The 15,722-nt window shown below is 29.3% G+C and overlaps 1 long non-coding RNA gene across 3 annotated transcripts; it reads left to right on the top strand.

Annotated features, from left to right (window-relative positions):
* The first annotated feature begins 3,051 nt into the window (after positions 1–3,051).
* On the top strand, positions 3,052–9,570 carry LOC121116970 (uncharacterized). Of its 3 annotated transcripts, none has more exons than XR_011779689.1 (4): positions 3,052–6,067; positions 6,125–6,295; positions 6,360–8,782; positions 8,844–9,570. It is a non-coding gene; the product is annotated as an uncharacterized lncRNA (long non-coding RNA). The 3 variants fall into 3 exon arrangements; XR_005864004.2 differs by having other exon boundaries at positions 6,125–8,525; positions 8,583–8,782; XR_011779688.1 differs by having other exon boundaries at positions 6,125–8,782.
* Positions 9,571–15,722: the final 6,152 nt, after the last annotated feature.

Below are 15,722 nucleotides of genomic sequence, written 5' to 3'. Positions count from 1 at the left end.
CATATGTGCAACAAAATAATTTTAGTTAATTCATGAAAACTAGAAAGTTATATTCCAAGGGTATCTTTTAAGCACTCTAGAAAAAAAATTATGGCCAAAAAAAAAAACCTTCCCTGAAAATTATATTTCACGAAAGAATGTGTATTTTTTATATCTATTTTCAAAGTAATAAGAAGAAGCTTACATATCTTGACATCATTAGAGCTTTTTAATGCTTAAAACAGTAGTTATATAACATTTTCTGTTTAAAAAGTACAGTTTTATGGTCGTATAAATGGTCATCAAAAAAGATCAACTCCCTCTAAATTTTCCGGTTTTCAATTATTAGAGTAAGATCTTTATTCAATTTTCTGTTAAATTTTAATGAGTAAGTAATGTTTGTAAAGTTTCAGTCTTTTAATTGCATTTTTGAACTCTATGAACATATGAAAATTATTTTTTTAACGAAATTCTCTATTTGTAAAGAGATTCAGAAGTTTGATTTTTAAAGTTATTTTGTTGAATTTCAAAAGTTTCATTTAAGTTCCTTTTCTCATGAATATATATTCCATATTTGTCATAGTGAAGAAAAAAAAAAATCTCCCAACGAAATTCTTCGAGTACTCAAACGATCAAAACTAATGTACTTCTTTCTATATTTTTCCAGTGTTGGCTTTCTATCTTGAGTCTTGTAAGTCTGTTTGCAGTTTTAAGCCAGACTTACTCTTGTAAATAGATCCGATTTCCCAGAAATTAATCCTTTCAAGAGACACTTCTTCTCTGATAGAATAAACTATTGTATAGATAGTGTTGATCTCTAGACAAATCTTAAATAACCTCATCACATATTTTAAATAATGGGGAGTCAATAGAGATTTGGTGAAAGTTTGGATTGATATCCAACCCAGTAAACGAGTCTATTAGCTTTTCTATTGGTCCATATAATATATTATTAGAGAGAGTTGGGCTATCAAGCACAAAAATTAGATGGCGTAAGGAAAGTTCATAAGTATGATGACAACAAACTTACCAGACCAGTTTTCGCATAACTCCAGTATTTATTTATTTATGTTAACATTTGTTGATTCCCCTCCAATGATCACGACTGTTCTATACGAAACCCTCTCCTTTAACCATTCAAACATAAACTTTGCAATTTGTGCAGGCTGTGATTCTATCTTGTTTGCTTTCTCTGGTATATAGTGGAACAAGTAATTACTACCCATAAATGACTGTTCACTACAGATTGCTTCCATCACCTCCTTAGTCAATTCGATTCTTCCATCAAAGATGATATAGGAGATTGTTTCCTCTTCTCTACACCTATTCTCAAACTCGTTTATCATTTCTTTCATTAACTTCGCCTGTGCTCTTATAATCTTATTTTTGTCAATGATTTACGGTAACTTTAAAAGATAATAATTCATGATTCTACTATCATGTGCGTCAACTAATATAAAGTCTCTGTAAATTATTTTCAAATAAGTTTTGGCTATGGATTTATAAAATATTTAAAAATTGACTTAAACCACCCATTTGGTTCAATTATGACTTATATATCTGGACCAAATATAATAAAATCGTAAGCTTATTTTATTTAATGATAAGTTACGATTAAAGTCTCTTCAAATTTGAACCTTTTCACATCAAGGACAATAAATACACATTACCTTACTATGAATATCTATAAACTACATAAAGAAAGCCAGTACTGGAAAACATTAAAAAAAAAACCACATTTTTTTCTAATTTTCAAAGTGAAATTGATATAGCTTAGGATTTTCCTATCTTTTTGAAAGTTACATTTTTGGAATCTACGTGAAAAACAAAATGAAAAAGCTATCAGTTTTTTATTTTCGAAAAAATGAAAAGTACAGCCCAGCCTAGTCTGCTGGGAAAATAGTTTATGAAAAGATAAAATGATAAATTTAGATAAAATTTTAGAAACTCGAAGTAAAATATGAGTATAATTGCTTTACTCAACTTGACTTTACTTCGGTCATCAAAATTTCAAACATGAGAATTTTAACATGGAACCAACTCTAACAAACACGAAGAAAAAAAAAGAAGGAGGAATATCTCAATATTTATAAGATAACTTTCTTAATATATTTTGACTGAAAAAAATAATCATTTTCTCAGAAATTTTTGTGTATCAAATAGCCTCCAAGATTAAACTTCTTATAACTTTTCAAATATCTCATTGAATACTTAAATAAATTAACAATATTTAACTCATATCTTTACTACAAATATTAAACATACTTTACACTTTAAAACCTGTTATTGTAAGTGACTAATTTAATAAATCCCAGTGCTAAATAGTATCAGCTATCAGCAAAAATCTATTATTTTTTTGTCAAAGTAAGAATGACATCCGAGTAGGACGCAAGATTGAATGTCAGAACTTTAATTTATGCGAGTCAAAGACAAACTGAGTTTTCGGAGTGAATTGGAGTTGCCAGGAAGATTGTTTATAATCCAAAAAATAATTTGGAAGAAGATAGGAACATGTAAAAAGAAGCATGGTAGTGGCAGGAAACCTATTATGGTAATTGAAAACTTCAAGAACATTAATGAAATAAACTCAATCTATGCACAATCATTCTAAATATTTAGAAGTAGTCTCCACACTGTAATCAACAACAACAAAGTAGTTGCAAAGCTTGGTGTCCTCTGAAAGGATTCAGAAAGGCACTCAAACTAAGGGTGAATATTAGGAGCCGCTTATTCTTCTGACACATACTAAATCATAAAAAAGAGTAAATAATAGATAGTATCATCATTATTTTAACAGGAAACAACCATTTGCTGTTGTTTTATAGTAATAAATATTAGATATTTTTATTTAAAAAGTCAAAAGGAACATTAATTTCAATAAAAAAGTATATTTAAGCGAAATGTCTTAAGGAAAAATAGTTTTAGGCGAAAGTTTTGTACACCTTTAAAGAGGTATATTCTCAAGAACAACATTAAACATACTCATCTTTTATGTTGCAAATGACTTTAAAATTGATTTGAATGTATGCATCTGTTTGGAAGAGTAATCATATTTTCTGATGAATCACATTTGATGCTGATCCCGATTTTGGCTACATGTTAAAATGAGGCATGTAGTGAACATGATGTAAGTGTGAGTCAATGAAGGCATCTGTTAACCAGGTATTTATTAATATTGATTTGAATGATATCTGCAAGTAGTGTGTCTCTTTCCATTAGATTATTACTCCCATAGTAACAGCTAATAATAACATCATTAAATTGAGAAATAGTGGGTAGTAATGGGCAGTATTTTTGTAACATATATTATAATAAATATATATCACCTGTATATGTCACAGTTGAAATAGTAGTTCGAAAAAACATTCTTAAATATTGTAGATCGTAGATATTTCTTACTTAGCGTTTAGCTCCATTTATCATATTCATCATTAGAGTAGATAAAATCATATAAATATTTCTTCGAAACCTAATTAATTTATAGCAAATTTTTTTCAAAATTTAGAAAGTAATTAAGTATCCTCCTCGAAAATTATATACAAGAAGTACTGTGTAGAAATTTGAAAGTTAAATAAATTAAATGATTCAAAATTATAAGGATTTTTAGTAATAGATTTCATTTTTTTCTTTTAATATTTACTGTTCTATGAATGAAATATCAACAATAGAAAACAACTATATTTTATTTTATTTATAAAAAAACTGAATCATAGGTTACACTCTTAATGAAATTTGAAGGCTCGAATCTCCAAAAAGATTGTCTAAAATTAGCTAAAATATTAATAGACCCTTGAAAAAAGAATTGTTCCGTTTGCAAAAATCCTTCAATATCACATTAAGGGAAGCCCAGCCAAGTCAATGCGAAATGCTAAGGATTTGGAAATCTTACACTGCCGTTAATAATATAGTTGCAAAAATTGGTGGTATGTCCTTTGTGATATTAAAAATCCTTGCAAACAAAATAAAACAGACCCTCTTCCAATGTTGGCAGCACCTTTTAAATTACCTTAATTATGTACAAGTTGGAAGATCTTTTCAGATGAAAAAACATTTGATGTAGTTCAAATTTATGACTGTTATAGTGGCCACTTTGTTTGGCTATTCTTCGGTTGGTAAAAAAAAAAAAAATCTTCTACCAGGATGGTGATCCTACACACACGTCCGAAATTCCCCCTCATTCTTGGCTCAAGAAAACAAAGTGGTGACCATAGAGCCCAGATGCAAACACTTATGAGTATTCATTCTCGCCGCATATTGAGATGAAGGCATTTAACAAACGACATGAGTTTGTTGTGTCCTAAAAGGTAGCTGAAAATAGGGCCTAGATTAGGATAAATCTGGATTACATACGGAAAACTTACATCGCTTTCCAAAAGATGATTACTGCAATTGTCAAAGCTGATGGTAGCAGAATTGAGAAGAAAATATAACAGGCATGCGTTCAAATAATTTTTTATGATATATATATTTTTTTCGTAATATGAATATTATTAAAAATATGAGGGAACTATGTGAAACTGTAAACTGTGTAAATTTTAAGTTTTTACCCAGTATATTATGAATTACGATATTACATAGAAAATAGTATAAAAGTATGATGTACACAAGATACTACAAGGATATTTCAGTCTCTGGGGAGTTCAACACCTCAGGTAGTAATGTAAAATATGTATTTTATTACGAGATAAATTCCTTTACATAATATAATTCATATTAAAGTCGATTTCATTTACATAGATTAACCAATTCATACATAAAAGAAAAAAATATTGCCTTATAATATAATATTACTTTATTGCTTACTAGAGAAGCAACATTTTTTATGTACTTTTAATTTGTTATATGGAGTTGTACTGATTAAGCATAAGTCAATATTTTAGTATTACATTTACACCATTTGACCTAGGAATTGTCTTTGAATTCCATGTACATATTGTATATTTTCTTCTCAAGATCGACCGTGAATCGATATATATATATATGTATATATTTTGAGAAAACAACATTGAAATTAGAGTTTTGTTGATTGTCAATTCTGCTCTGATTTAAACTTACAACTTCTGCACAAATCATCAATGTCTTTCATGAGCACACGCATTTTATACATATATATTCCCTTTTCAAAAATTAGGTGCTTTTGAAAATATAAATGAAACTGCAAGGGTTATCAAGTACATAATTTTTTTTCCCCTTTTAAGGTTATTATTTTTACAATTCGAAGTGTGGATGTTGTTTTATCAATTTCTTATATCGTAAGAAAACTTATACTTCATTGAGTTGTATTTGCAATGTATCGACTAAATTAATTTTTGTTATGCAAAATACAATTTAACAGCATCTTAAATAAATACCAGCCAACATAGGGCTGGAGCAAAATTTTCACTCTAAGAGGGTTGCCACTATGCTTCGAATTATAGCTGTGCACACTTTTTCACCTGAGCAAGACAGATATATTAGTTATAGTTAAAATTTGATCAGGCCTAACGTTATAAAATTGGGATCTATTATTTCTATGGACATCTATTAAAATAAGTGTAAAAACTTTTCCAACCCAGAAATATTAATTATACCGGAAAAAGCATAGCACATTATATAAATAAATAAGTTCAAAAAACTTATCAAAAACAAATAATCATTAATTAAAAATAATACTTATTTATGTTCAACAAATAAAAAAAATGCTATTAAATCGTGTTGTTGGGTTTGATAAATTCCTTTGACAAAATATGACAATTTATGACGTTCGATTCTTCCATTTTTCCTTGGATAATGTAGCATCTCTAATAATAATGCTTAATATGCCTAGAATATTTATTTTTCTTATCACATTTCTTATCTATATAAAATTATGTACAATGATAGCTTAGCCAATATCTAAGTATATACTGGGTTGTCCAAAAGTCTCAAACCTCTATGATTTGGTACGTAATATATTGGTGACAAATTATTCTACCTGCAATTTTATTGATTGTAACAGAATCTGGTTACATCCCCTCTTTTCTGCCATAAAACGAATACGATTAAAGTAATTTTTTATGAGTCAAGATGCATCATCTAAGAAAAACAGGAGAAAATCTTGATTGTGCTGGTAAATGGCATTACTAATTTTATTTTTTTTGATTTTGAGACCTTCCATTTTTTTTAGTTCTGTAAAATAAAACATCAAGATGATTTGATACACTATAAATATTGATAACAAGCCAATAAGTGGATCTCTAGGGTCAACTGGCAATCTAGAAAATATCCGGAAAGTTAAAGCAGAAATTTACAGAAACCCCTACGGATCAATGGCTAAAATGGAAAAGGATATCTACGAGTATGTGTCAAGGACTTCAATGAGTCAAATATTCCATAAAAATATATGTCTGCTTTCCTTTAAGTTTCGTTACGGTCTAAACTTCATGGATGAAATGTTTGAAATAAGACAAAAATTCTCATTCTTGGCATCCTCAGCAAAAAGTGTTTTCTTAGACCTCTGAATTATTCTAAAGCGTGTTAATAGTCGATATCTTTTGGTTTTAGTAGGAGTTTTAAGTAAACCCTTTGGTTGTTATCCCGAATGGTCTCCTATGAAGACAGAGTACTACATTTCATATACTTTTGGAGCCGTGGTCCTTCCTTGGTTTGAGACCAACTCATCCAAAACAAAAAAATGTGATATACAGAGCTCCAATAAGTTCCAGCATTCAATGCCCAGAGTGGCTTAAAACAAAAATTCTTTTTTGGAACAAGTATGAGACAGAATATAGATATTGAACAATTCAGTCTCGTCTAAGGAAAATATTTAATAAACGAAGCAAATATACAGAATAAAATATGAAATATAGATTAAACTTCAATAATTTTTCTAAAATATTAAGTTTTAGCATTTTAATCTACGATAAATCTATTACTTAGATTCATATAAACTCATGTGGTTGTAACCTTATGATAACCCTAACCTTGTATATATTAATCTTTTTACAAGAGACTTTTACAATTAAAGACTCATGCAGCTCATTCTACAAATAATATATTATTGAGTGATAAAAATCTTAAATTAACTTTCCATTAACCCCTTAATACATTTATAAAGATAACAGTTAATATGAAGAGGTCAAAAATCACCATTGGTATTTATAGTCTTTACCAAAATATATTATGACTCAAACGGAGGAGTGTTTATTATGTAACTGGAATGTAGTATGTAGATATCCGCTTGTTTTTTTTTGTACTCACCCCATATTTTATTTCAATATATATAAACCTGTTTTCTACAATTTTTACTTTTTTTAAATTTAATGTGTACACAATGGGCTGTATATGAGATAATTTAATATATGGAAATACCCTAAATCAACATCTTTGGTCATATTAAAAAAATATTAAACAGTTTATAAAACTATTTATTTCAACCTTAGTCATCATGATCAACAATATGACCGAAGTCAAATATATCATCATTCTGATTTGATTATTGAAGAAGGTCCCCCTGTTACTCTCTACATCTTCAAAAGTGTCTGAAATTCCCTGAAACTAAACGGAGGGCCTTGATCTATTCTTATTTTCACTGGAATCCCGGTTTCAGAAAATATTTTTCTTAATGTCACGATTACTTCTCCCGAAGATGGAACTCTTTTGAATTCCTCCACATACGGATATCCTGAAAGACAATCTCCATATACCAAGTAATGGTTTCCTCCATACTCAAACAAATCTGCAGACGTGCTCTCAAATGGCCTGATCGGTATTTGCTCTCCACCACTGTTTCTTCTGGTAAACTAGGTAATCTTTTTATACACTTTGCCACATGTTCTTTTCGTCTTCTCGATACCTTGATGTGAACTGTGCAATCCCTAAAGAACTTGAACTTGCTTCTGTTTTGAATTACCAGCCTATTATCATGTAAAACTAAACCATTTTCAGTACTTAAATTATTTAATATCTTGGGAAACTGGTTGTACTGAATCGTTTATACAATTGTCTTCAAAACATTGACTAAATCTTCATATGTTTGATCCTTCATTGCCTCTTTTCTAATATCTTTTATTAATGGATCAACAAATCTTTCTTCATCTTCTAAATGAGTACCTCTAATAACAGCAACTCTTATAACTTGTCTTCTGTGATATTCAACATATTTATCCAACTCTTCAGCTTCCTCAGGACGAGACAACAGTGATCTTGATAATACATCTCGTACTTCATGATATTTCTACTTTATCAATTTCGTATCAAATTGATATTTTCAATTTAAATCTAATTAGTCTAGCATAATCTAGCTTATCTATGTTGGAATTATTAAGCATGATCCGTAATTACACTAAATCTAGGTCAGCCTGCTAGATATATGTGACATTTCTTTATATCCCACACTACACCCAAACATTCCAATTCTATCATGGAGTATCTTGTTTCAGCACCTGCTAAAAATTAGGAGCCACATTGAATTAATTTTCTTTCTTCTTTGTGCTTCTGACATAACACATATCCCAATCCATTTATTCTCGATGTATCAGTTTCAAGTTTGGTTTCTAATCTTGGATCGAACGGCGCTAATGTTGGTGGTGAAGTTAAATTTCTTTAATTTCCTTCATTGATTAAGAATGATTTTTGGTCCACAGATACTCTACTTTTGACGATAAAAGCTCTCTCAGTGGACTTACAACTTCACTAATTCTTGGTGAAAACTGACCCAATCCCAAAAAACTTATCAATTTCTTTCTAGATGATGGGTTTGCAAAATTTTTAATAGCATTCAATTTACTTGGATCCGCTTCAATACTCTTCTAGGATAAAACATAACCCCAATATTTTAATTTAGGTTGTGCAAATACGAATTTAGATGGAATTAATGTTATTTTGTTTTCTCTACATCTTTGCAGGATTCTCCGGACATTCTTAATATGACCTTCGAAATTTTGTGATACATTAAAAATGTCATCTACGACTTTGTAAGTGTTTGATAAACCTTCAAATACCTCATCTCCACCAAGACAATATGCGTCCCCCCGTTGCTATGAATCCCATCGGAGCTTCATTAAATAAAAATCTACCCCAAGGAGTCATAAAATACGTCATTTATCTTTATTTTTCTTCCAGTTCCATCTGCCAATATCCCTGTTTTGCATCCAAAGTTGTAAAAAACTGAATGTTTATTGGAATACTTGATATTATGTCCCAAGGTGTTCGCATGGGATCGATTGACCTCTTAACTTGATCATTTAATTTCATAAGATTCAAACATATTCACACTTTTCTACTATGTTTGGGTACAACAACTAATAGATGACACCAATATCCACTGTTTTATCATCGATTTTACTTATTATTTTCATTATTTCCATTTTGTTAATTTTTTTCTTCACTTCTTCTCTATAGGTAAATGGTATGTTTCTTGCAGTATGAATTGCGTATGGTTGATAATCTTCTTTAAGACTTATCTTCATTGGTTGCCCCTCCATAATTTTTGTTATGTATTTCATATTTCCTTTCATGATGTTCTTATCTTCTTGTATATTCGTTATGTATTATAATTACTGTGTTTTACGTATTATAAATAGTCCTGTATTGTGTAAATAAATTAGAGTATAGTTAGAATACACATGCTCTTATAAACAGTGTTACATTATTCCTCCACGTGAATTCTTCTCCTCGTGTCTCTCGGTCATCCTGGATCTCTCCACCTTATAAATAAGATGGTGTCTCTCCCTCGTCAAGACACAACAATTTTCAATTCCTTCTCATCACAAAATACATCTCTAAATTCTTCCATCAATTCTTTTTTTTTTAAATCTCTATCCCTTCTTTCTTCACAGATTGCTCCGCAGCTACACCAATTGATTTTGGAAAATCTTTTGATGTGTTTTGCAGTTCTCTACAAACTCGTCTAGAGAAGAATATTTCGACATATAATTACATTTTCTTCACTTTTTACTGAATTTGACGCTAAAGTAATTCTTAATTTTCCAATAATTTTTAATTGCGATCCATCAACACCTGAAATCTTCTCTTCTTCGTACTTTTTCACCATTTTTTTATTTAATTCCATCTTTTTAACAAACTCTATTCCTGCTACAGTAACTTCTGATCCTGTATAGGAACTGCTTTAATCTTACCAATAATCTTTCTTTCACAAATTACTAGGGTGATTTAGATAATAACAATTTCTTTGCATCTTCATTTCTTCTCCCCAGTATAATTAAATTTGACATCCAAGCATCACACGTCATCAATCCGTAACCAAGAGTTTTTAGCTTGAACACATAATGATGTGTTGAATGAGTCAAATTTTTTATCCTCTTTTTCTTTTCGTTCTTCTAATTTTATTTGTTCTAATGCCATATTTGTTTGTTTTGTTAGGTAATTTTTTATAAGTACCATAATTTCTTTTATAGAATTTTAATTTTCAATGTTGATTTCCATGGCGTGATTGATTTTATTCAACATCGGCGGACTACATAATGATTTTTTGAATTCCATATTTTCTTCGATCGGATGAGGGGGGATTACGTGAGTTTTCACTTCTCTGACACTTGCTGATGACCTTCCTTCTGTGACTTTCTCATCATCTTTATCTCCCTTATGATGATTGAAATTTTCGAATATTTTCTCGCTGAATTGTTGGTTTTCATCTTGAGCTTGTTTTTGTTCTTCCATCATCATTTTCATTATTGTCACTTTAGATTCTTGATTTGTTAATTCCACATTCTTTACCAGCTTTTGGATCCGCTATAAGTAATTGATTTTCCATTTCTAATTCGCTCTTCGTCGGCATCCTTTTTAATATTTAATTTTCTCACAAAGGTTTTTTTCAAAATTTCTTAATTATTTAACTACCGGTCGACTGCGCCATGTTACTTTGAATTAATATCAACAAATACTCTTGAAACACTAAGAACAGACTGACTCTTCATTTCATGTATTAATACATATTTACACATTCTTCCTATTTACACGTTGATACTTATATAATATCAAAAAGTAGGTACAATAATTATGTTTGATGTTTTCTGAATACCATTTATAACAGTTAGATATATATTTCAATATAAATAATAATAAAAAAATGGCAACAATAATAAATTCAATCTTATTGCTATTATCATACAGAATATTGGAGATATATGTTTGAATAGATCCTTGCAATACCAGAAACAGCCTGCGGGCTGGTAGATGTGAACAGATATTGTGATTAAAGAACTTTAAAAAAATGAAATTAATGTCCTGACATAAGGCATTAATTTTGTTATTACTAGCTTCAATAGAGCAGCTTATGTTGAATGTTAGGAATATATTAAGGACTATTAAACTAGATAATCTTATGGTGTACGTATTGATACTAGATAGCTGAGTTTGTTGAAACTTAATTGATATGTTACTATTTGTAACAGTTATCAATCTCGGTCTGTAAGTAATGGAAGGCTTGAGTTTTCACTCTCGACTTGGTTCGGTCAAAGACATACTGTCGCAGTTTTTGTCAAAAATGACTCGTGGCTGATATTTAATCTCCTTAAGTAAAAATAAAAATGGCTTAGCATACTCTCAATTTACTGCCCGCTTATTTGGGGATGCCTAAAGTTAGAAATTTTTGCCAAGAATCTCCCTCTTTGACTGACAGTACATAGAGCGGTGTAAATTTTATTTCGGAATTTCTAGTCAAACCGGTGAAAGACTGTGTCCAACACTATAAACAAAATATGAGGAATTTCTCCAAAATTCCTTTCATCATTTTTTGTAATTTTTTATTGAATAATTATAATTTTTTCATGTTATATACAAAAAAAAACTATATTTAGTTAATGATTTAGTACTGTAGGGCACCCCAGTCCCACCATCCGCGGGGAAAAAATCCCATTTCTGTAATAAGAAAACACTTCTTATGTCCGAGTGAATTGATCGTCTTAAAAATATTTGTACACATGAGCTTAATATAATTAATTTTTATGATTTAATCATAAGATTGGTTATTCATAGCCTGTGTAAAAAGTTGAGAGTGTATCAAGTATTTTTTTTAAATGTAGCGCATTAAAGATCACGGATTTGTAGTTTTGTATCAAAAAACGCTGTTTGTTCTTTATTTTGAGGGAGCAAATATTATTCTTCATCAAATAATTAATACAATACTTATTTATGCTTAGTAAAACATATGTAATACATTGCAGAATGTTTTTTTTAAAAATATTTAATGAAAAAAATCTGCAGTTATATGTTATTTTACAAATAAGAGATAAATGATTATGAATAAGATTATATGCTATCTAAGATTACAATAACTATGGCCCAATTAAGGATAAATGTAAGTAGATATCCAAAATTGCACAATAGACTGGTTCTAATTTTTGATAGTTAGAAAAGTCAAATAGACATAGAGGAAAATATTTCTTTTAATTTAAATAGAAAAAAAATATAATGCTTAAGCCATATATGTCAATATTCAGATGTTATACACATCCTTTGAAAATGTAAACTTGTTAATTGTATAAAAAAAGTAGAACTTTTACCTATTAAATATTCAATATTTGGGAAATAAAAAAAGTTTGGTATAAGTCACTTTTGCTTATACGAGTATTCTCTCGATATACTATCATATACATGGATTCCTTTATTATCCGATTGTATTCTCCTCTCCGGATTCCAGCTCCAATTAAGAATCGTATTCAGTCTAATTTTTTAATTTGTCAAAGACAAGCTATAATTATTTTGTATTGTCTACTCCTTCTTTTCGAATGTTCAATCTTCATTTCTAATGGATAATAGTTTGAATTAAATTTTCTCTATCGTCTTATCATTATTTTACTTCATATGAAGTAGGGAATTAATTTAAAAAAATCATGTAATGAATTTCCTTACAAATTGAATAAACTAAGTACATGTAAAGGGAGAATAAAAGATCAAAGACTTTAAAAGTGAAAACGAGAAACTTTCATTTTTCCTCTTCTAGCTATTTTTACTAAATAATAAATTACTATAATAATATTCATGAATAAAAAATTACACTTATTCCCGAAATTAATTCTTCTTCCTGTAAAACAATAATGTTATAAAAATTGTAATTTTTTCCAATATTATCTTTTGTATGAATTTTATCAATTTAAACAAGTAAATGTTTGGTAGAATTTATTTATTTCTTAATTTTTTTAATAAGTCGATATTTATTACTCATTTTTACTATTCAAAATAAGTCATTGATTATGTCGAAGGAGCGTTCTGTCATTATAGTCTGATAGTATGTAAAAAGGGAACAACTCTTTACTCAACCCATCTCACCGTCTATATAAATGAAAAAATATATAAATTATATATACCTATAATTTGAAGAGGGATCCAGTTTTACCATTTCAAATCTATTCGAAAGCCTCTATATAATTCCTAGTAGTAAGGAGAATGAACTATTACTACTTCAAGATCCTGAAGCAAGGAGTAAATATGAATTTGTACCTTGCTAGATTCGTTGGATAATTTTAAAAGAGATAACTTATAATTGGTCAAATTTGGAGCTCTCTTCCCCAAAAAAAAAAAAAAAAAGTTGGAATGAGTGTGTTTGTACCAGGCTGAACCAAAGAACTGTCTTAAGATGGAACTTTACTTAATTAATTCATGAAGATAGATGTCCATTCCTTGGCTGAATTGGTAGATGTTCAAGAAAGAGTACTTGTTGAGTGGTATCTTCCGAGCTCCCTTCTAAATAAGAGAAACAAACTATCTTTGCTACCACACTTGACCAAGCACCAAACAAATATTGTCGCTTCCTATTTACTAGGCAAAGTAAATAAAATACTATTTTGTTCAAATATTTGAAGTCGCTATTTAATAAATATTACAATTTCAGCAAACCTTTCGACCCTAATATGGGAGCCTTGGTTGTTTGGTATAGTTTATGAGGCAGAACAACAATGTTTCAGATTAAACCTCACTATGCCTGTAGTCTCACTTTATTTCTCCACTTTTTTCAGGTTCTCAATTGCAATTAAACCTAGGAAAGAATAATGATCGAAGATGTTATAATTCATGAACATTTTGGTAGATTATATGTATTTCAACAATACCTATGTATTAGGATATTTCTTATTTTTCATTTTGTTGAAATGTCCGGGTCGCCAGACAAAATCCATTCCTATTGATAAAAAAAAACAATAGGTAAAGTTTAACCGAAATTAACAAATATTTAAAGGTAGCTCAACGGCCTCAAAGCGTTAAAAATTTTCAATTTTTTCCAATAAAAACTTCCTCCTTGATTATCATTAAAACAGTTCACAGTACAACTTTTATGTTTTGCAATTTTTTTTAAAGATGACGAAGACATATTAATGCTTCTTGAGAGAAAAATGCTCATAATATGAATTAAAATGCAAAATAATTAAAGAGATAACTAATATATATATAACTTGTTGTATGCAACGTATTGACATTTTTACTATTTTCCTCTTGCAAGACATGATTCTTTGTTTTAATTGTATTGGTCCTTAATTTGGGATGTTAAATCAGTCTCATTTATTGGTACTGCAAGGGCACCCTCTATGAGGCATAATTTCTGATACATCTGGAGTACTTTTGTTTACAATTTAGATCCATTTGGCATGGAACTCTACTCGTAGTATATTTACACAACGAAAATATGAATGAGGGAAAAGAACAGGGTTCTACTCAATCAAATTTTAAAAGAGGAAGAAAAACTTTAATTACTCAAGAAGTTGCATTAGCTCTTGATCGTGCAAGAGTGTTTAATCGAAAAAATGTTTTTATATAGACAGAAACCCACAAGAGTAGGGACAAAAACATTAATGAGTTTGCTCTTAACAAAAGTACCATTAGTTGTATGAGATTGGATTAAAGATAAACAAAAAAAAAAAAAAAAAAATATTAAGAAAATTTTCCGATGTAACTTTCCTCTGGTAATTCAAACTCATTTAAAATATCGTTAGTCATTCAAAAAATACTCTTAACTAAAGAAATTATAAAACTTTATCATTTTTCGGAGTAAATTAACAAAATATCATTTTTGGTGTGCCATAAGTATTCATACCCAAAGAACAAAATTACAAAATACTATGTGGCATAACCTCTGGCTTTCTTCAAATATTGAATACACTTGGGATAAGTCTTTACCAAGTTAAGGCAAACACTGGATTGATTTTGGCTCCCTCTTCTTATAAAGAATTTTTGGAACTTGCAATAATATTTCTTGGTGGTACTTTAAAACGTGGAATAAAATATATATCTCCTGGTCCAATTCACCACGCTTGTTGGTTGTCTAAAGTGGTGCATATTGTTTAAAAATTTGGTTATCTAAGTTACAATTTAAAGAGGAACAGCAATTGCAGGATATTTGTATCATTATTGTACTAATAAATTTGAAAGCATGGATTTCTGCTCCTACAGCTTCAGGTGCTCCATTTAATGATTTGAATTTGAAATCACTAAATAATTATTCCAGAATCAATATTCTAATTAAAAAAAAAAAAACATCTCAAAAATTTTCAAACCATTTATTAAAGAGCTTATTGGGTTGTCTCTATTTGATCATCGAGTGAGTTTGGAAACAAAAAAGTTTTAAAATGTGGAATGAAAAATTTGGAAAACACAACCAAAAATCAAAGAAAAAAAATATCGATAAAAATTTAGACGACTTTGTTAAAAAAAAGAAAAAAAATCATTGCGATGCTGAAACTCCCTGAAAAGTTTTTTAAATTTGATCCAAAGTTGTGGTCATGTAACGATGATTATATGAAATCCCTTGAAATAATTTATGCTCTTCAAGTTGT

The sequence above is a fragment of the Lepeophtheirus salmonis genome, chromosome 4 (genome assembly GCF_016086655.4).
Source record: "Lepeophtheirus salmonis chromosome 4, UVic_Lsal_1.4, whole genome shotgun sequence".
NCBI classification, from domain to species: domain Eukaryota; kingdom Metazoa; phylum Arthropoda; class Copepoda; order Siphonostomatoida; family Caligidae; genus Lepeophtheirus; species Lepeophtheirus salmonis.
Note: the sequence above shows the minus strand (reverse complement) of the source record. Positions and strands in the feature narration are given on the sequence as shown.